Source organism: Festucalex cinctus, chromosome 7 (genome assembly GCF_051991245.1).
Source record: "Festucalex cinctus isolate MCC-2025b chromosome 7, RoL_Fcin_1.0, whole genome shotgun sequence".
Taxonomy (NCBI): Eukaryota; Metazoa; Chordata; class Actinopteri; order Syngnathiformes; family Syngnathidae; genus Festucalex; species Festucalex cinctus.
The window spans coordinates 840,506-862,877 of NC_135417.1; the positions used below are offsets into that span (position 1 = coordinate 840,506).

The following is a 22,372-nucleotide window of genomic DNA, read 5'->3' on the forward strand; positions in this document are numbered from 1 at the left end:
TCTAATTGCTGCTGCGATAGATTTTTGACCTTAGCCAGCTGCCTAAAGATGAAAAAAAGCTGAATTTGACAACAGCGGCAATTTGCTGGTCCAGTTTCACTGTCCATCTTGACACCCAGGTTTGAGGCTGTTGGCTTTAGATCGTGTGCCAGAGGACCCAAGTCGGCAGGATGAGAAGAGCTGCTGGGACCAAAGACCATAACTTCTGTTTTCTTCTCATTGAAGTTCACGAAATTTAAAGCCATCCAGGCTTTGATTTCCTCCAGACAGGACAAAAGTGACTTCATCCTGAAGGGAAAATTGGGCACAATTATCCATTTTTCCTCCCCTGCTATGACTGGCGAGAAGGTGTTTTAAATTTGCTGCACATTTCAGATAATTCACTTTTTTACTTAAATTCAAGGAATTGAATCAGTGCTTCTACTTTGACCAGGGTATTTTATTTTATTTTTTTTTACCGTTAGTACTTTTGCCAGATCGGTCTTACCCTGAGGCATTCTGTCGGGGCCCGCTGCTCTTCGTCAAGTGAGTGGCAGTGGCACTCGCGCGTTACAGCGCGGCACCATTCGTGGCTTTTCTCCGGGAATCATTCATGCTCTGCTCGTCTCTAAACGTGTTGAGAGCGAGTAAAAGCGAGCGCTCTTGTGCAGCACTTAAGAGCCCTGTCTGGCGTCTCGAGCGCCGTCATGATCCCAAGGATGACGACGCTCGCAGAGGTGGTCTCCGGGCAGGAAAAACAGATGCTATTATTGTCCTTGAAATGTCCGACCAATGGAAATCATTCATCATAAAATGAAAACACTGCCAGCTCTCCCAGATAGCATGGATATTTTACATCTACAGCAGTTAATAGCAGTGAAAGTTTGTTTAAAAAAAAAAAAAGCTATAGCATCATCATTAAAGTTAAACAGCCCCAAAAGTCAAACACCTCCATATGTCAAACACCTCAAAAGTCAAACTCCACAAAAGTAAAACACCCTAAAAGTCACCTCAAATTCTCAATTCCATCGCCTCAAAACTCAAACACCTCCACATTCCAGATGGGAAAGTGAAACGCTCCAAAAGTAGACCTCTAAAGTACCTCAAAAGTAACACCTCTAAAGTCATGCACCCCAAATGTCAAAGGCCTCAAAAATTAGGTGTCAAAAAATTTCATCTCCCAAAAATTCAAACACCTCAATAATCCGGCACCCCAACACTCAAGCACATCAAAACTCAAATGCCTCAGAAGTCAAAACATCTTAAAGGGAAATAATTCAAAAGTCAAACAACTCAAATACTTCCAGGTCAAACTTTATAAAAGTCGAAGATAAAAAACAAAAACAAAAAATCTATCACCTCGAAAGTCAATCACCTCAATACAGTATTCCATCACTTCAACAGACAAATGTCTCAAATGTGTCTACACCAAATAATTCAAAAGCCAAACAACTCAAGGAAAACACCTCTAAGTTAAACATTCCAAATATCAAGCATAAAAAAATTCCGGTATTCAGTCACCTCAAAGTTAAAACACCCCAAAAGTCAAACACTCCAAAAGCCATACACCTCTAAAGGCCTTCAATATCCAATTTGGACACCAGCCAAACAAACATAAAACAAACACGCAACGTTGCCGGTTTTCTTCCTGGCGTTTTTTTATAGCACTTCATATCTCAATATCTTAAAAGCGCATCTCAAATCCATCAAAGGGCAAAAATGCGTCTGGAGCAGGACAGGAGAGCTATTAGTTTTCAAGGTCCAGACGTGTATCGATTATGAAATATTATCAAAGATGAGATCATAGACAAGAAATACAGTGATGTCATATGTTAGCATTGAGATAGTAGACGTTTGTTAGACAAAATGGTTAGTTCAAGTGTTTGGAATTTACAGTAAGCTTCAACTGGGACTGACAAACAACTTGGTCACTAAATTTTTATGGCGATTTATCCTTATGCCAGCTGATGTGGACGTTTTCTTGTTGCGTCTGGCACCGTAGTGCAAAGAAGAAAAAGGTTTGACGAGGTAAGCACAGGGAAACACGAAAGCATCCTTTCTGAGCTACTGTGACATGGAAGTATGTATGACACATGTGGAAGTGATGTAATGCTTGTGCACAATACACATTTTCTCTCATAACCAAAATGCGTACATCAGGGGCAGGCCAAATAACTTGATTTGTATAGCACCTTCTGAACAATGAGGCTGTCCCTGTTCTTGAATCCACTCCCCGAGCATTAACATTAGCAAGAGCCTTGAAATAATAATAATTAAAAAAAAGAAAAGAAGCAAAAATGTATTTATTCAGTTAAGAAAATAATGACAATGCAACGTTTCTTCGTTCATTTTCCCAGCCCGGGATTGAAACGCAGGCAGGTAAACTATTAAGTGGTACACTGCTGACATCTGGTGGTCGAAAGGGACTAATGCAAATGTAGTACAAATTGTAAAAGGGGAGGGTTTGAGTTCAGTAGTGCGTCATACTGAGGTGCGTGTGAAAGTCATAATTAAACGTTAAAATATATTAATATTGGTTTTGTTTGTTTTATATATTTTTACCTACCTGAAATTTTGTATTTTTATTGAAAATGTATTTATTTGATTAAAAATGTCTTTTTGTGTAAGATTGAATAGATTAAGTCAGACAAAAGTGATATAAAAAAGACTGAAATCAAATGGGAGGCGGTGGCATTTTATAAGAAATTATGTAAATATTTTTCATTGTGAAAATACGAGATTGTGTACCTAATGAACTGACTTAATAAAGCTAACTACATAATCAAAATTTTATTTTGATATTTTTATTGAATAATTAGTTAAGTTAGTAATATGCCTTATTGAAATTTAAAATAATTAGGTTTCCTACTGACTACTAATCTGAAAGTATAAATACAAATAATATACAAATAAATTGTCTATTAATTAATGAATTTATTTAGATTTTTATGCTGTAATGATGTTTTTTTAAAATATTTATATAAAAAAATATTGACATTTTAATGATAATATAATACCTATTTTATTTTCTGACCAATTTCTTATATTGGATTGACTTTGCATTAATTTCTGTTTGTGTTGCAATTCCATAACTTGACAACTAGATGGCAGGTTGTGCATGTGGAATTATTACCTGTATTCCCCCTACCATCCCTATGGCAATAACCCCTCCCCACTCCCTTCCTCGCCTCTCCTCTCCCTCCCTAAGGCGGCTCATAAGTTTTCAATCTAATCATGTTTCTATTCAGCCGGGAGCTGATAGCACCTGCCGTTTTCCCACAATTCACTGCAGCAGCTCCCCACCGCCGTGTCACGATGAACATATGGCACTTTATTAAAATAAAAAAAACAAACAAAAGAAGATTAGATGTCAAAAAACAAACAAAAGTGATGAGCTAAAAAGTTGGCCCTTTTACTGCAGTTTACCACGTCACTTACTGAGTAATCAAATTTAGAACTGCAGCTTTTGAATATTTTTTAGATTAGTCTACTGATTATCCCATTGATTAATTGAGTAATCAGATTAAGTTTTTTCAACACAAAATGCAACTACATAATGCGTGGCTAGTGTTTTCGTCCCCTTACATTGTTCAGCATCTGGGATTTAGAGCGGGTGTGGCTTTCTGGGGCGGGGCCTATTCTGGTGAGTGCCGTGTGCGTCAGAGAATAAGATTTTACTTGGCTGTTGTTTGCTCAGTTAAGCAGCTGGCTTTCAACTGGCTAATCGTGAGCTTGTCTACGTGTTGAGAAGCAGGGCGTCACTTGTGGGTCACAGAAGCTCATGTATGAATGGTTCTGTTTGAGCACTTAACCTCCTGCCCCCGCCATAACTGCTGAGTCAGCAATTTTACCAAATGAAGGAAACCAGGGAGCCGCCGCTGCCCGTCAAGGCGTCTGAATTTGAGGCAGTGACCAGCCCGTCATTCACTAGCTCACTAAACCTGGAGATGATAGCTCCAACAAGCCGCTAAACACGTCTGTCTTCATTCATTAGCTGCCTCTCATCACCATCAGGCCTCCTGATTTAATGAGGCGCACGCATATCCGCGCGCGCACACACACTATTAAGACTATTAAACGGACACATCTGTTTTTCATTAGCAGCTAAAGTCACCTCGACGCTGCCGTGTTAATGGAGCGAGCCCGGCCCTGATGAACAATGCGCTAAACAACACATTGAGAGAGGAAGGATGAAAGTCATACCTGCGTTCACCTCATCAAGGTGGACTTACTCATGCTACTTTAGCCCAAAACGTGCTTGGGCTCATTTGACACCTAAAGTCCAGTACGTTTTGATAATAGACCCTTCTAGCTGACGTCACTCCTTCGCTGCAGCGCCGCCTCCCGGAGGACAAGCAGCATATAAGAAACGAATGGAGAGAGCTTGATTTTTGGTGAGCATTTTCGTTAAAATGTGTGAAATATGGCAAGTTTAACAGAAAGTGTCCCGAGTAGGACACTACATTACTGTGACTCATTGAAACCAACCATTTGGAGCTGCTAGCTACAAAAAATTGAGTTGGTTGGCGGGCGAAGTGGAAGTTTTTGGTTGAAATAGTACATCGATCACTACTTTCACAGTGTAAATTGGAATCCATTAAATCGCTTGTGTCCGGATATACTCATCTTGCTGTATATCGAAGTCTTCACGCCATCTTAGCTTGCTAGCTGCTAAGAAACAGACCTCATGTTTACAACATATTCCTCAGCAGATGGATCGAGCCTAAGTTAGTGTTGTGATAATCGTGTTAGATTGTTCACTTTTTGTTCAAAATTCCTTGAGTGCTTATGCAAAAAAAGTATGAATGATTGTTTCACTAAAGATATGCGACATTCATCATGTCTGCCTGGAATTTACAATCAGTTAAGACCCACTGTAGTCGAAATTGGTATACAGTAAATCCCCTCAATCGTGTGTTCCAGGTTCGCGGTCCCGCTATTATTTTCTTTCTTTATTTCTTTCATTCATTCATTCATTCATTCATTCATTCATTCATTTTTGGGCTACCTTTCCAGTACGGAATATTGCATGCACTGTAATTCCACTGTCCACCACCAGGTGGTAGTCCGCTTATTTAGTTCGAGACGGTGTTAATTTGAAAGAAGAACACTGAACTCGGAAGTGCGGTATTTCAGCAGTGCCTGCCTACTTTTCGTTGGAATTTGTCAAAACGTTATCCACTGTAATCCTGCTTTTTAAGATTACAGAAAGCAACAACTGTAAGTAATTGTACATCTTTGGGCATGATTATTGATGTATATTGTGAGAACATAAGTTTATTAGTTCGGAAAAACAAGACGTGTTTAACTGCAAACAAAGCGGTACGTACACATACAGTCAATGGCAGTGAATAATTTCAAGACCTAGATTGTCATGCACAAAGATTGTTCCTTGCCAGTTATTCATCATAAACTCAACCAGGCATAGTTGAAATAAACTAAATAATTCTTTTTATTTTTTATTTTATTTATTTATTTTTTATTTTTTTAAGCAAACATTATACCGACCTTATACAGTGTGTTAAATAGCAGTGTGTTAAATATCCATTTCTAAAAGGGTTTCAACACTACTACACTGATGCTATTCATTAGCGACTCTATGGTATTTTGTATATAAGTGTTAGCATTAAGCTAGCAGACTTTATTAGGCAAAATGGTGTGCTTAAATACACAAAGTGTAGTTGTCTTTGTTTTTGGTCTTGAGTTTAAAAAAAAAAAAAAAAAAAAAAAAAGTCCACAGTGTCCTCAGTCATGCACGAGTGCATTTACATGTGCTAATTAATGCAATGGCACCAGTGGTTCATGAAAACTGCCACCTTTCACAATAGAAATAAACACAACACCTAGAAATAATCCACAGAGTCCAATAAAAGTCCAATTCACATTGCTTGCTCAGCCCTAAAAACACACAGCTTGCATTTGTGTGTGCAAATAAGCATTGGGCATCGTGTCACTCATGCAGTAACCTCACTGGGCCGTTCTGCTGTGTGAAAATAGGGAACTCCCACGATGCCTGAACTCACCACCACAGGGACTATGACAGGCAGTTAAGTGTGTGTATGTGTTTGTTGGTTCATGATAGATGAAATATTCACTTCCAGTTTCCTGAAATTAATCATAATGCTAACCTTATGCTACTAACATGAAGCTGATTTTCTCACCATGGCACAAACAAGTGTAGCCAGCTAAACTAGCAGGACTGGGTACAAGTAATGTACATTAATTTTCTGTAAATTCATGTGATGATGATGTTAGCTTGTTAACGGAAAAAAAGGGTACCATTACTGCCCGCACTGGGTTACTATTTTGCAAGCCGAGCCAGCTAATCTAAGTAGGCTAGCAATAAGGTCAAACAAAGGTTAAAACAGTGTAACCAATAAAGACAAATGTGAGTTAACATTTGCAATATCTACCTGCCTTCTAACTACACATCTACCCATCTACCTACTTAACAGTGACCAACCCATTACACACCCTAGAGACCAACTAAACAACCAACCTATACCTACCTATAAGCTTACTTACGTATGAACTTTCACTGCATCTAATCAACATCGCTGTATTTTCTAACATGTTCGCCATAGCATCTGAAGGCCGTGTACACTGTGTAATTAATATTATTAACACTTCAGAATCCCAAAAGAGCAGTCATCTAGGTAGTGCTGAGTTTGTGCAACGCTAATACCCAGGCTAATAGCGGCTGGCAAGTGGAGCTAACGCCAAGCTAATAGCGGCGGTGAGGGACGGGGCTGGGCCGCTGGCGCCACCGTAGGGACGTGCCCAATATCCTTGTTGGCCTTGGAGGAGGCCCCTCGCTTCCCAGCTTGTAATTAGTAGCCAGTGACAACAGCAATGCTAATAATTAACCAAAACAGGCTATTCCCCTTGCGCTGTTCTATTATTTTCATTTTTTTAGTTGTCATTGCAAATCAGGGCCATGTGCTTCTTCACGTATGAAATGGTGACTGAGCCAAGATGGTAGCTAAAGGTTTTTCATACATTAAAAACAGAATTGGCTTTAGCTTAGATTAGGATAGCATTCTTTTGCTATCTGCGCAACATGGTTGCACTGTAGCATGTTGTTTCCATTCAGCTATAGTATTCAGCTTTTTATATTTTGCTACCAATCAGCAACTTGATTAATTTTAGCAATTTAGCATTTTATGTTAGCCGACTCATGAATCTTAGTAATGAAACACCTTGTTGTAAGATGGTTACATACAGTAAACATGTATAGTACAGTAGTACTTTATGAGTTATGTAATCAAACAATTTTAGAGATGTAATACATGTTTGTTTGGCTGGTGTCCAACCTATCCCCAGCTACAGTATTTGCTGAAAAACTCACATATTTACATTATTTATATATATATATATATATATATATATATATATATATATATATATATATATATATATATATATATAAAATCATTTAAGGAGGCGTCAGTTAAATTATTTCCCCTGCTATTCATGGCAAGGGCTTTGTCGGTAATTCCTCTTCACTTCTGTTAATGGTCAAGGTTGGGTCCACAGACATAAATTGACCTTAAAACAGTTTGACTTTAGCCACAGGTGTTTGTACTTAGCACACAACAAGCTCATTTCCCTGCCAGTTGAGTAGAAGCACCTGTGGCTAAAGCTGTGGCACGGTTTTCTGGACCTGGATTCCCGAACACTGTTCACGGTAGCCTATTTTGTTGTCTTTGTTACCACCTGTTCTTTCTGTCTTGATGTGAAACGTCACTTTAACAAAATTAAATGAAGAGTGTTGCTTGTATAGTTGTCCAAATGAGAGGTCAAGCGTGCTTGTTTCAACCTATTTGCTTGTCACACTGAGTTGGAGTTTACTGTAAAACTGACATTGTCTATTTAAACACTTCAAATGTTCAACCGAACCATATAATTTCATCCAAATTCTGCTAGCTTATTGTGGACCTATAAACAAAACACTGTAGACAGGCTAATAAGAATGATAATCAATGTTATGGTTATTATAAACCTTCAAGCAACAGCTACTTTATACACTTGGAGCAGTCAGATACACAAACAGAACATACAACCATCCACAAGTGTATATATATAATCTACACTTTTAGGGAGCAATAAATATTGAGCTTAAGCCTTCTTTGCCTTGACTTTTTTTTATTTTTTTTTATAGAATTGTAAATAATATAATATAACTGAATATTACTGAATAATTAGCGATGTAGCGCCCTCATGCTATCCAGCTAATGATTGACTCTTATCAAAGTAGCATAATGTTTTAGTATCGTGTGTCTGGTTTCCAACTAGCATAGAGGTGCCTGGCGAAAGGCCGCTTGTGTATGTGTGCTAGGTAGGTATTAGCGCTGACAGAACGCGTTACTAATTGCTAATTGTGTGTCTCATTAGTGTTGGGGTGACAGGTGCTGTGAGCGTGTCGTGCCTCCGTTGCGCCGCTTCTCCCGTGAGTTTCCTCCTTTCCCTCTGCGGATGATGCTACCGAAGCTCAAGCTTAATGGTTCCCTCGGGAAGGTCCCATGCGGGGCCCCGGGGGCCTCGCCTTTTGGATACTGTGTTACAGCAACTCCCCTGACTGGTAAGATGGCTTTGTTTGCACTTTGTTTATTTGTCGTCCACTGTGGGTCTTGAGTGTGTGTGTTGATTTTGTAAAGATAAATACTGTAGATCAGGGCTCTACACTAACTTTTCCACTGGTAGCACTCGTGCGAGTAAGATTTTTAGTTTGGTCGCACAGCACAGGATTCGGTCGCACTATTTTTATATTTTTTTTTGTTTTTTGTGGAGGCACAGCAGACCTTAGGCATACGCAACTCGATAAAGTTGATATATTTGCAAAATATTTAATTTGAACACGAGGTTTGCCTGCAACAGCAGTGGCTATCAAAGCAAGTCAAAACTTAACTCATGTAAACATTATTTTGTTTAGCTCAATAAAAGTTAGTGCTTTTTTTTTTTTTCTTTCTTTTCCCACCTGCTCCTCGGCCGATGTTCTCCTGCCCTTTTCATCAGTATCGTTTGATTTGGCACCTTCCGCTGGCCCTCATTTACCACCATAATTCTCCTCCTCATTCTTATTTTGTTTTAGAAAATAACTCAACTCAATTAAACTCAACTCAAGTTTATTTATATAGCGCTTTCAAACCGCCTGAACTGTCACAAAGCGCTTTACGGAAAGACAAAAAAAATAAACATAACATAAAACATTAACACCAATACAATAGTCACAAGTGAATGGGAACACACGACCAGCCAGCGTTGTGCACTCGCAATTATTATTATTTTTTTAAAATCACAAACATTATATAGATCCATCCACAAGTACCTTTCAAATTGTAAATATAGTTCAGTGTTGTTGTAAAACATTATTGTATTTATTGTAAATACTGTATTCTTATGACTTTGGCGAAGACCGGCGGGCGGCTCTGTCGGTCAATCAGATGACAGGTGACAACTCGGCCCCGCTAGTTCCCCGACGACCGGCGCTGCAGAACCGCTGCTGAAAGGGTTCGAAACAAACATCCGTTGACAAAAAAAGCCACTTCGGTGTGGAACCAGTCCGGTGGAAAAGCGCGATATATGTTTGTATGTAAATTGTATTCTGCGCGGTGCGCGTGTAGCGTATGCTGTGCCCGATCAGGAAGTAGCCAGTCAATCACAGTGCAGCAGGTCATGTTTGCAGCGGCACGCTCTCGTTGCTACGGGAGAGCCAGCGGAGGACACGGCGACTTTCGAACGTATGTTTCTATATACCTACTTACTACAATAGACCGACTTTCTTACCTTGCTGTCTACCTTTCTACCTCCCAACAATTACCCACCCAAACACCAACCTACCTAAATAGAAAATTATGCCTGCTTGAACAATATACTGCATGTATGTTTTTTTGTGTCAGTGAAGGTGTCAAGTGGGCATTATTATTGTTGTAAATATATATATCTCAAGTAAACTCTCTCTCTCTCTCGCTCTCGCTCTGTTTCTTTCTTTCTTTCTTTCTTTCTTTCTTTCTTTCTTTCTCGCTCACTCTCTCTCACTCTCTCATTCTCACTCTGTCTCTCTCTCACACACGCACACAAACAAAATCATCATCATCTTCATCGTGGTCTAATTGGATTACACCAGTAAGTGTGTGTTGTGAGTGTGTGTGTGTGTGTGTGTGTGTGTGTGTGTGTGTGTTCCGGTAATTGAGTCGGCCTTGTTGGTCAGTGGGGAATTGAAGTGTTAAATCCAATTCCGGATTGGTTGCTCTCGTTTAGAGTGTGCGTAGCGTGAGTAGCGACCATATGTCACTTGTTCTGCCAGTGTGAATATGGATGAGACACCCGAAGTGGAGGTAGCGGCGTACGCGCGGCTATCACTTGACGCTCATTTGTCTGCATTGAGCAAGTGGGGTGGCCGGCAGAAAGTGAGAGTTGAGTTCTAATGAAGATGAAAGTGACTCCGTAGGGGTTGGACTCTTTATTCCTGCTTGTTTTTTTTTAACCCCAGCACCATATGTCCTGTTGCTAAATGCCACTTAGATACAGTACTTGGCTAGTTAGGAGGTGAGTGGAGGCCTTTATGATAGTAGTTTTTGTACTTTTGCACACACATATAACAGGTGACACAACCAGATGAGTAGCACCAGTGTTTGGTCCTAAACTCAACCTGGGAATAACTATTTGTCATGACTCGGGTCATGCAGGAATAATGTTTGGGTCTTGTCTTATGTCTGGGGTCACGCCCGGGTTAAGTTTGAGTTGAGTTCATGACCTGTTGAGTGTGAGGTCAAGTGTCTGTTTTGTACTGATGTAACTGTCATCTAGTTTCAACTAGTTTTAGGCTATGTGATGTCAAGAATCTTTAATGCTATGTGATGTTAGGTGATGTTAAGAATCTTTAATCGTGTTACTGGGTCAACAGGTCAACAGCCAATCAGATAATTCCATGTCAGTACTGGTACCCACATGCCTAGCCTCTACCAACGAGATAGATTCACTGTCTATATAAGCTGTCTGAGAAATGTGTGTGTGTGGCCGGATTATTACTCTCTATTCCTCTGTGCTTCTCCGCAGCCCAAGGGGGCTTGGCGTCTCGTGATTCTCGATGCATTCTCGTTGTTTTCCGTTTAGTCAAGTTATGTGAATAAATAGTTAAAACCTTATTTGTGTCTGCGCTTTGGGATCCAAGACTCCAGCACACAACAGCATTAGCTTGGTCCCTTTTAGATTCAGCACTGGTTTAGGTACGTCACCCAATTTGGGTTACTTTTAACCCAGCAGTTTGAAGAATGTACCTACTTACTGCCAACCACTTACCTGCCATTTACTTTTGGCCTTTTAATGGATTCCTGTGAGTCTTAAAGTTCCCTTGGTGATGACATGAAGTACTGTGTAATCCTCATGATGATGATGATCATCATCATGATCTTCGTGTCTAATCTTGCAAACTTAGTCGTCAATATCTTCACTCCAAGACGTCGCACAGATAAATCTCTGCGTGTCGCTAATGAAGTGCGCTTAACAATGAAACATGCGACCAATGACAAGTCGCTGACAAACGCCACCAAGAACAAGAAGAAGAAAAAGTTCCGCAGGCCATCCAATCAATCAAGGCACGCCAGAGCCCAGATCAATCAAGGCGTGAAGAGGGAGGAGAAGGAAGCGTCTATTGTCAGTTTTATTGAAAAATCACTCATCTTCTTCCTCTTCCTCCCCCACTGCCAACACTGGAGGGTGTTTGAGAAGAAGAGCAATAGGAGAAAGAGGAAGGCGGAGGAAGAGTGATCACTCTCGAGGGAGCGCAGGGCTCCCCGTCTTTAATGTTCGCGTACCCCCCTTTAACATCCAGACAAAAAGTCTGATGTTGTCCCACCAGAACCCACTCACACAATACAAAAGTCATCACAATTTGACACTGTAATAATAATAATAATGACAACAACAACAATAAATCAAGTGTGATTTAAAATTGAAATTGACATTAAAAAGTAAATTGAAAAAATATGGACCAAATACAAGTGACTGTTTTCTATTACTAATTTCATTTCAGTCAAAAAATTAGTAAAAATATCAAACAGTGATTGCATTATCCACAATAAAATCTAAGGTGATTTACATTGTGGGATAAAAACCTGACCATGTCATACACAACTAATTATAATTGAATTTAAATTATAAAATAAAATTGCTGGCCGCATTATAGACTGGTATGGAGCTACAGATATATTTAATTTAATTAAAGGTAATTAGCCTAATAATGTTAATATTGAAAAAAATCTTACCTGAGTTATTTGTATTTTAATGAAAAAAATCCTGAGCATATTTTGCTCACTTGATTTCTAGTAAATACAAGAAAGTAGAAAATATAAACTACTTGAATTTCATTAGATTTTTTTTTTCCAAATCAAAAATATAGGCTTTATTCTACACTACTATATAGACTTGTTCAGTGTGGATGTGAGTGACACATTTTAGCTCGCACACTCCCACACACACCGTCCACACCCCTTCAAACCACGGAAGCTTGCAGCCATTAGGTGGCGCACTTCCCTCACCGTACAGCTGTGCGACCTCAAGGAGGAAGTGAGAAGACAAACTTGGCCTTAATGAAGTAAAGAAAAAAAAGAATCCAAAAATGTTTTCTTCTGTTTTTTGTTATCGTGAAAAATAAAATGCAACATCTGTTGTAAATACATTTGGATACATTAGTGTGTCCTCTGAGGGCTGCGTGCAAATCACAGGCACGGAGTGAACTCATCCCTGTTGTGTGTGTGTGTGTGTGTGTGTGTGTCATAACATTTTGAAGACAAATAAAAGTGGTGACTTTTTCAAAGGACATGTTGTCAATATCAAATTGTCATTAGCGCAAACTATCTGTACCTGCACCTTATAGTTAATATGCAAGTAGATTACTCTTCTGCTGAGGCTGGTTGGCCACGGGTTCGAGAGCTGGAAGTAAGTTGCATTCACTATAAGTAGTCCCAATTTACTGTGGCAAAAATCAAGCAAGTCCCCACGAAATTACAAGTTGCAATCACAAAACAAAGTTCCCTTACTTTATTGTCTTTTCAATTAATCACACAACCAACGTGAAGCTGAAATCATGTCTGACCAGCTATTGGTGTGTTAAACTGCCAAGTTTACCTGATGTGGCTATAAAAAATCTACACACCCTTTTTCAAATGCCAGTTTTTGTGGTATCAAAAATGAGGCCAAGCTGAAAAATTTCAAAACCTGATACATTAATTTGACCAAAAATCTGTGCACTCAAGTCAAGGAAATGTTTTCGTTAGGGGAAGTAAAAATAAACTAAAATAATGTGGCAATATCAATGACGTAAAGTTCTGTTTATTATCAATCAGTTTATTATGAATATGTCAGTCTGTGCATCATTTAATCATAGACACACAAAAATGACCAAACTCAAATCTGCGCATTCCTCATGCTTTCTGATTTCAGCCGTGACCTCATTTTACGATAATTTTCCTCCTCCTCCTCCTCCTCTTCCTCCTCCTCCTCCTCCTCAGCCTGGCCCGGGTGGAGACGCTCACAAATTAAGGACCACGCTCAGGGGGGCTTTACGGTCACAAGAGCAGATGTTTTTTGTCATTTTTACCTTCATAAACTGCGTGAAATGACAGCTCCAGCCCCCTTCCTCCTCCTCATCAATGTGCACGATACAGCACACGTCACAAACATGTGTCTGTGTGACACTTTTAGCACGACACTTTGTGATTTAGCACCAAATTAATAACTTTTTTTGTTGTCAAAATGGAAAACAAGCGTACCTTCTTTGGTGGCAAACGTAAAATGACGTAAAGCTGGGAAAAAATATCTTCCAAGTTGAATAAGTCGACTTAAAAAATGTCGACGCCAATTATTCTCTTTGATGCTCAGTCAGCAGCATGTACATCTGAAGACAAATATGAAGGGAAAAAAAATAATTCTGAATGCATTTTAATTTAATGGTCTTCAATTGTACACAAATTTTTGCTTATCCGTCCGATACATTCCTTACACACCCGCGATAGGTTTATCGATTTACACCCTCACACGCTTTAAACACATATAAACTTATTAAAGCACACTTCAGTATTTAAAGTAAAGTAAATACTAAAGTATTTGTTCAAACCTGCTATCATTCTATGGATGTCAACAAATGGGAGACATTCATAAAACATTATTTTGAGGACACTAAAAGAAGATTCATAAGAGTCAAGCCGTGCTTGCTTAAAGCTATTTGTGGATCCTAGTTAAATTTAATGTAAAATTGACACATAACTCAAAAGAGAATTAAATATTCCAAATTTAAAAAGTAAAATTTAATTGCTCCCCCCACCCCCAACCCCCACACAATGAATTCTTGTTTTGAACAGATAATTGCCAAACTAAACATTTGCTTAATAATCTACTAAAATCTAGTGAAGTAAATTTGACGTAAAAACAACATAAAAAAAATTACTTTTTTAAATGAACAGACAGTACTTAAAAAGAAATGTTGTTTAAAAGTATATTTTCACTGCAGCGAGTCTAGTAATGTAAATTTGACTCTTTTTACTTTGTGTTAATGAACCAAATCTATAAAACCTTTGACAATGATCGCTTCAACCTTATTTAGTCATGAAATATAATTGACCAACCTTCTGTGTCACTTGAGGCATATTTGTTCCAGAAATAATGATCAAGTAAATTCAGCAATAAACTGTCATTACTTTGTATTAATATGTCAATGTAAACAACCTTGGAACCTTGGAAAACAATTACGGTATGTTTTGAACAGATGATTAACAATAGAATATATATTTTCATTGCCAAGCGTAGCAAAGAAGTTTTAACCGATATTCAAATATCAAATACTTTTACTTTGTGTTAATAAACCAAGTTTGGGCACATTTTAAAAATAAATCTTGTGTTTTAAACAAATGATTAATGATCTTGATTGACCAAGTGTTGACAACCTTCGAACATAATTTACCAAAATCCAAAGTTTTGTGGGTACTTTTGAGACATTTTCCAGAAAATGCTTCAATTCATATGACCACAGGTGCATTTGACTTATACTTGTTTTTTTTTTTGTTTTTTTAAAGGTGTGCAGGGTCTAAAAAACAAGACACAAAGAATGAGTACCACACCCGTATTGCCCCCACTCCACATGAAAAGATGGCATTTTTTTCCCGTCCCCGTGCCTGCTTCCCTCCTAATTATTCCAATTATCACGGCGCACAGCGGAAAAAAAAAAAAAATCCTGATTAATAACCGGCAGGATATTGTTGTGGCAATTTGCCATATGGCGCCGGGACTTGCACGCCGTCACGATGCCGTCATTAGCGGCGACTAATGTTTGTCGCAGGCGCGCAGCCGTGACGAGCGCTGCTCCCGCTCACCTTGCAAACCCCCCCGATGGGAGGCGTGCATCATAAAGGAGGCGGGAGGTTAGTAAGGGGGGACCGGTCGGGATTGCTTCCTATTCCTCATGGCTTACTGGCTTAGTGAACGGATCATTCGGCCCAAGTGGGATGCAAGTAGCACCGGACCTGTACCTCGTTACTTTATTTTAATGAACCAAGTGGTTGACATACTTTGGAAATGGACATTACATTTTAAGCAAATGTGTGACAAAAATGTATTTTCACTTTTGGGAACCTACTAAAGTCCATATCATGCTATGGTTACTTTGTGTTTATGAACCAAGTGTTGGCAACATCGGTTTGTTTTGAGCAGTTAATTGACAAAAGTTTTAGTAGTTAGTGAAGCAAATTTGACATCATACTTTGATTACTTTGTGTTAATGAACCAAGTGGCAACAGCCCCTGGAAAATATGTTTTAAAACAAATATGACTGACTATGGTGTTTTTTTCACCATTCTGAATCTAGTATATTCCTTGCGTGTTACTTTGTGTTAATAAACCTTGTGTAGACTACATGACTAACTAAATGAGTGTCATATTTAGAGCAGGTTGACAAATATGTTTTTGACTCACTAGTACTAGTGAAGCAAATTCAATACCACACTGTCATTACTTTGTGTTAATGAACAAAGTGACAAAAACGGTTGATAAAAGTGTCTTTTCAAGGCTCTGACTCTGTTAAAGTCCACATCATACTATAGTTACTCTGTGTTAATAAACCACGTGTTGACAGTGTGAAAATTCAGTTTTTGAGCAATTGATTGGCAAATAAGTTTTAGTTTTCTGTTGGAGCATCATCTTTTAGTTACATTGTATATTGAACAATATATGAATCTCAATGAATATTGAGTCTTGCAAAAAATTAATAAATAAGTAACCTGTTGATTTAACAAAAAGTTTATTTTCATTCTATAGGAGGCTTTTGAATATATTAACCATCAGATGATTGTTAGTTTGTTACTTTGTTTTAATGAACAAATTGTCAGCAGCCTTCAAAAAGTGAATGTTTTATTCAACAGATGATTGATACAAAATCATACTTATACTGTATTTTACTGCGGCAAAATAGATGTCAAGCAAATTTGTCATGAGACCCTCAATACTTTGTGCTAATGAATCAAGTGGTGACAGCCTTTGTAAATGAACTTTGTTTTTAGTATTTGTTTGATAAAAGTATATATTCTCTATTAGTCTCGTAATGCAACTATATCTTTTTACCATGACTTTATTTGAGTCTACAGCTTTCACACGCAAAATGAGCAAACTGATACAGTAAAGTACTTTTACTGCGAGATAACCAGCTTGAACCAATGGTGGCTTGATGTTGTGAATTTCACTGCTGGTATCCAGTAGTGGAGTGTCTGAAGCTAGCTCTTAAGATATCGATATTGAAGCACTCATAAGGCAAGCTAACACTGTATGTCAATCGCAGCGGTCAACTATCGTTAAAACCTGGTATCGCAAGTAGTTCCATGATTGCCACCGCTAATGTACACTCACCCACACACGTAGGCACACACGCGCACACTTGGGAGCATGCAGTCAAAGGAGTCGACTGCGAGTCAAGCGTTTCCCCGGCGAGAGCTCTCTTGTTAAGACCTGTTGGTATTCTCCAGATGGCAATAAAAATGCATGAGCTTCCAGAGCTCATCCACCAGAGAGAAAGACAACAACAAAAACCTCTGAGAGCGAGCATGAGAGGGGGGAAAAAAAAAAAGAGGTAGAGAGTCGCCAAGCCCGTCCTCGGAGGAGCTTCAGATGAGTGCGGATGTGCATCTTGTTATCGCTACCCGTCGACTTAACGCTTCTTCTTCTTCTTGAGAGTAATACTCGAGATGAAATGCAGGATGGATGCCGGAGAGAAAAGTTTGGCAAGCAAGTTGCCGGAAAGTGAGGCGCCCTTGAGTAGGAACACAATGAGCGACAACACAAGAGCGGCTCACGTTTGATTGACACACTACCCCATAGGTAGCAATTAAGCAATGTCGTTATTGGGAGGCGACACAGTGGGCCAGTGGTTAGCCTCACACTTACTTACTCCCATAGTCAAAAAATGTTTATGTTAAACTGACTCGAAACTAGAGATGGCTGAGTAGATAGATATCAGGTACTGATGGAGGCTGCCGGTACCAGCCACCATACTCAAAGCAAAGAATATCTGGCATCTACGAAAGGCCTCGTCGGCAGTAGGTGGCGCTATATTGCGACATTCTGACGCATTGGCAAATCATCATCTGCGTGAGAAAGTCCAGTCATCTTTTTTTTTTTTTTTTTATTTTTATTTTTTTTTTTTATATGGCACTTTGAGGTTTTGTTTAGTGTTTAGTCATTGTGTTAAATGAGAAATGGCTGGCAACCAATTCTGGGCATCTGGTACGCAGCTAAATAATCAAATTATTAGGAACCTCTCTCTGTGTGATGTAAGACACTTACCACCAATTGTGTTTTTGACAAATAAGTGTGTAATAAATACAAAATAATTACAAGTTTATCTACATTTTAAAATGCAGCATCTAATAACTGAGTACAACCTTAAGTGAATATGTTCAAACTGGGGTCAGAGTAAGGTGTGTTCTCACTTTTATGAGATCCTGTCAATGAAATAACTACATCAAATTAATAAAATTTAATAATGAGTGCCAAAAGCATAAAATATGAAGCATAAAAAAAATGAAATTTTGTGGGGTGGGAAAAATATTTAAATGATTGTAAATAATTTTTTTATGTTACAAATACATTCAGCATTAAAGACATTAAATTGAAAAAAAGTCAAAAGGAAAAAAAAACACTTAAGGTTTTTATTATACAGAAAAATAAAAATGTATAATGATGATAATGCATTAAATGTATTTCTAAATTGATTCAGAATGTTTGATTTCCACTTTTAACATATTTATGAGGCGGCACGGTAGTCGAGTGGTTAGCACGTCCGCTTCCCAGTTCTGAGGTCTCCGGTTCGAGTCCAGGCTCGGACCTTCCTGGGTGGAGTTTGCATGTTCTCCCCGTGCCCGCGTGGGTCTTCTCCGGGTACTCCGGTCTCCTCCCACATTCCAAAGACATGCATGGAAGGTTAATTGGGCGCTCCAAATTGTCCCTAGGTGTGCGTGTGAGTGTGGATGGTTGTTCGTCTCTGTGTGCCCTGCGATTGGTTGGCAACCAGTCCAGGGTGTCCCCCGCCTACTGCCCAGAGCCAGCTGAGATAGGCGCCAGCAGCCCCCGCGACCCTTGTGAGGAATAAGCGGTCAAGAAAATGGATGGATGGATGGATTAACATATTTATGAATGAAACACATCTGAAATCCACGTCCGTCTAGCTGTGCACCAATCAAACTTGCCAAAATCATATTAGAACAACTGTCTACCCTCTGCCAGCACTTAGACATGGTTTGAGCAGGTCTAAGAAAGCCACTAAATTGTCACTTTGCCAAGCGCATCTCCAACGACACTCCATATTCTGCGTCGGCACGCCCAGATGTGCTGTTGACAAAAATAGTCTTTAGGTGTCCTCGTAGATGCCTGACTGATTGCATATTTATGAATTATTATTATTATCATTATATTTGGCCAGGTCATCATTGTAAATGAGACCTCGGTCTCAACTGGTCTGTTACTTCGTAAATGTTTAAAAAATAAAAATAAAAATCCAGTTCCATGCATGTAATATGAGTTGATTTTTTTAAAAAAGCAGAGTGAAGGCAGCCTCATAGATTGCCGGTGTGTGATGTGATGTCAAGAAGGCGTTGATCCGGGCAGAGGCGCCGACGAGGAGGATATGGGGCTTTTCATAGCCGTAATTAAAACAGCCAGATAGATTCGGTAATTGAATTTAAAAAAAATAAAAAATAAAAAATCGGGGATGTAAGCAACATCTGTGCCAGGCGCATAAATCAGCCCAACGAGAGGCTGCAGACGCCATAAAAAGCAGCGTGACGATGACGACGACGAGCTGACGGATGACACTCGCCGACGGATAACGTCGGATGTGAACGTGAAACATGCAACACGCTGATGGAATACTGACAGACACCAGTCAAAATATACAGGAATTAATGCCTCACTAACCAAACAGGTGGGGCTCTAACCCACAGTATTTTAGCCAATCAGAAAGGCAAACAGAGTGACAGCGAGCATCATTTGGCTTTTTCACCGAAAGAGCAACCGAGGCCGTTTCGGTAAAAGAAAAGTACAGTGGCGCCAGGTTTAAATCCACCATCCGTTGCTGAGAGCGTGTCGTTCACCATAACCAACGGTGTCATTAGTTGATTGAATAATTAGAGCGGGCGAGCACGTCGGGCCTCTCCAATGCTGTACCGTGAGCGACACCAGGCCATGTGACTTTGATGCACTCAAACAGGAGTGGGCGTATTTTTATTACTTCTTAGTAGCGGTGGAGGACTTGGAGTGATGTTGTTGCTCCTGGGCAAAACATGCATGTTATATTAATGAGCTTAAAATAGTAAACAAACCTGTGCTTGTTTAGAGGAGTTAGAAAATATATCCATCCATTTTCTATAGCGCTTGTCCTGATTAGGGTCTCGGGCGAGTTGGAACCCATCTCAGCTAGAGAACACTGGACTGGTTGCCAGCCAATCACAAGGTGCATAAAGTGTAAACAAACAAGCAATCACACTCACATTCATACCTATGCACAATTTAAGGTCGCAAACGAGAGGGAGCCTATTACAACGGCATATTAGGGCCACATATAAATATCTATTTTTTGCGGATGCTGGGGGGGGGGGCTTTGGTTTTAATATTCTGAGAAAAAATTTTTGAAATTTATGGCATTATAAAGGGGCAAAGTTTCTTGCCCTGTCTCTTCAAAGTGTGAATGCTTATTAATATGATATGGTTCGTCTCTGCTAAAGCAATTACTACCTCCTTATTTGAAAACACGACTGAAAAGTATAATTTTACGACTTCTTCAACCATGGGCAATTTCCATTCTTGTAGTTAGGTGTATTTCTTGAAAAGTTTTTTCTTTTCCCCCCGCAAAATAGTAAGTTCGTTTCACATTAATTCTGACTTTTTTTTTAATTTTTTATTATTATTATTATTATTATTATTATTATTATTATTTACACAAAATTGCCACTTTATGATGTTGCAAATATCCAATTTTTTTTTTGTCGTAAATTTGTGAATTTTTTTTCTTGGAATATTAACCCCTCTAACACCACCAAAAATATATATTATGTAGGGGTGTGCCAAAAAATCGATTCATAAAAGAATCGAGATTCTCATTTATTAATCGAATGGAATCAAAATTAATATCCAAAAATCAATTTTATTTAAATTAGAAATGAAGAAGAAGGGGAAAAGGCAGTTCTAACCCACATGCTGTTTTTGTGGGGAAAAAAAAAAAAAAAAAACACTTATAATACAAAATTAATAAATGTTTAAACAAAAAAAAAACACACTTTAATGTCTCTATTTGTTATTTTGTCTTGCAAAGCAGACTGGAGTAGATCATGACAATGTTGTGCATATCTGTAAATTGAAGCAGAAATCATTTGTTTATCAAATAATTTTGAATCGAAAATCGTTTGAATCGAAAATTGATTCTGAATCGAATCATAGACCCAAAAATCGTAATTGAATCAAATCGTGAGACAATCAAAGATTCCCAGCCCTAATATTAGGTGACCCTAATACGCCATCATAGCCTATAACTGTGACCTTTTTTTTTTTTTTTTCTTCTTAATCTTGCCCTCAACAAATACTGCATTTATTACAAAAAAACTAAAGCTAAAACTAATTTAAATTCACCTAAAACGAGGCAGTTCAAAAAATAAAAAAAATAAAAAAACCTGCTCTGTAAACCGAAGGAGAAAAAAAAAAGTCAACTCTGACAAACAACCCTTCACATTCACATGGGCAAGTGAGTTGTAGTCTATCTCATTTGATTTTGGTGAGAGAAGTGGGGTCCATCCTCGATTGGTCCCCGGCCACATTTACAAATATCCACTTATATATCCAACACTTGATCCTCTCAAAACAAACATGCTGAAAGTGAACAAAAAGTCTTAATGTATTATTATTATTTTTTTCTCCTAGAGTCGCAGCAAAGGGCGTTTAAAAAAAAAAAAAAAAAAAAAAGTTGTGGTGATGCTCCGGATCATCAGCATTAATTGGATAGCGAGGGAGGACCGTTAGGCAGCCTCTGTGGCTGTAAAAAGCCCCAAAATAAATAGTGGCGAGGTGAAACTCGGGAGGAGACGCAGGCTCGTAAATCGCGACGTAATGACACGCTTAGCCATAAATGACTAAACAAGGGCCCATTAAGGCACGCGTGACTTCTTCCTGATGTCTGTGCGGCAGATGTTAATAATTTCTACAGAAACACACCGACGCTCGGTCACACCGGGGGAAATGTCAGAAAAGGGTCAGCCGAAGTGTGACATCCTTGATATCCATTTTTAGGTCCATTGTACTAATATCCTTGTAAGGCAAACTACAAAGAGTAGTGCAAGACCTTAAGCTTTGTATCATATCAAATAAAGGCTCAAAGGGTTTTCCATACAACAGAGAGTGAAAAAATAAGCTCATTTTTGTATAATCTCCATGAGTGATAACATCAAGTTATCGATGGGTTCCGGTCCTGGCGTGATATATTATAATCCGTGACATGATGCCATCAACTTTGATCTTCAAGGCAGCAATAGTGAGATTTTATCAGCACGTTGTTAGCTACCGATATGCTACAATTCTATCTTGTTGTTTTCATCCTTTGGTTGTTTTTTCTGATATCGCAAGATGATCTGTTGCTTTTTTTAAATTTATTTAACCTGGATGTTTATCGTAGAACCTTCTATTATAATCTAAATGTTAATCATGTCCTAAATGAAAAAGTATTTTTTTTTTATTATTGTTAGCATCATGTAAATGGTGAAAATCAAATTTTTACGCTTTCAGACGCTAAACATAGCACAGATATTTTTTAACCACATTTAATTAAATGTGTCAAATGAATTGTACAACAAACCTTTTGTTAAAAGAT

The 22,372-nt window shown here is 38.7% G+C and overlaps 1 long non-coding RNA gene across 1 annotated transcript in view; it reads left to right on the forward strand.

The window, feature by feature from the left end:
• Window positions 1-5,084: 5,084 nt before the first annotated feature.
• The window catches only part of LOC144022618 (uncharacterized), a 70,427-nt gene continuing 53,139 nt past the window's right edge, over window positions 5,085-22,372 (forward strand). Inside the window, exons 1-2 of the long non-coding RNA XR_013284376.1 lie at window positions 5,085-5,199; window positions 8,374-8,560. This is a non-coding gene — a long non-coding RNA (uncharacterized LOC144022618). The remainder of the gene's footprint in view (window positions 5,200-8,373; window positions 8,561-22,372) is intronic.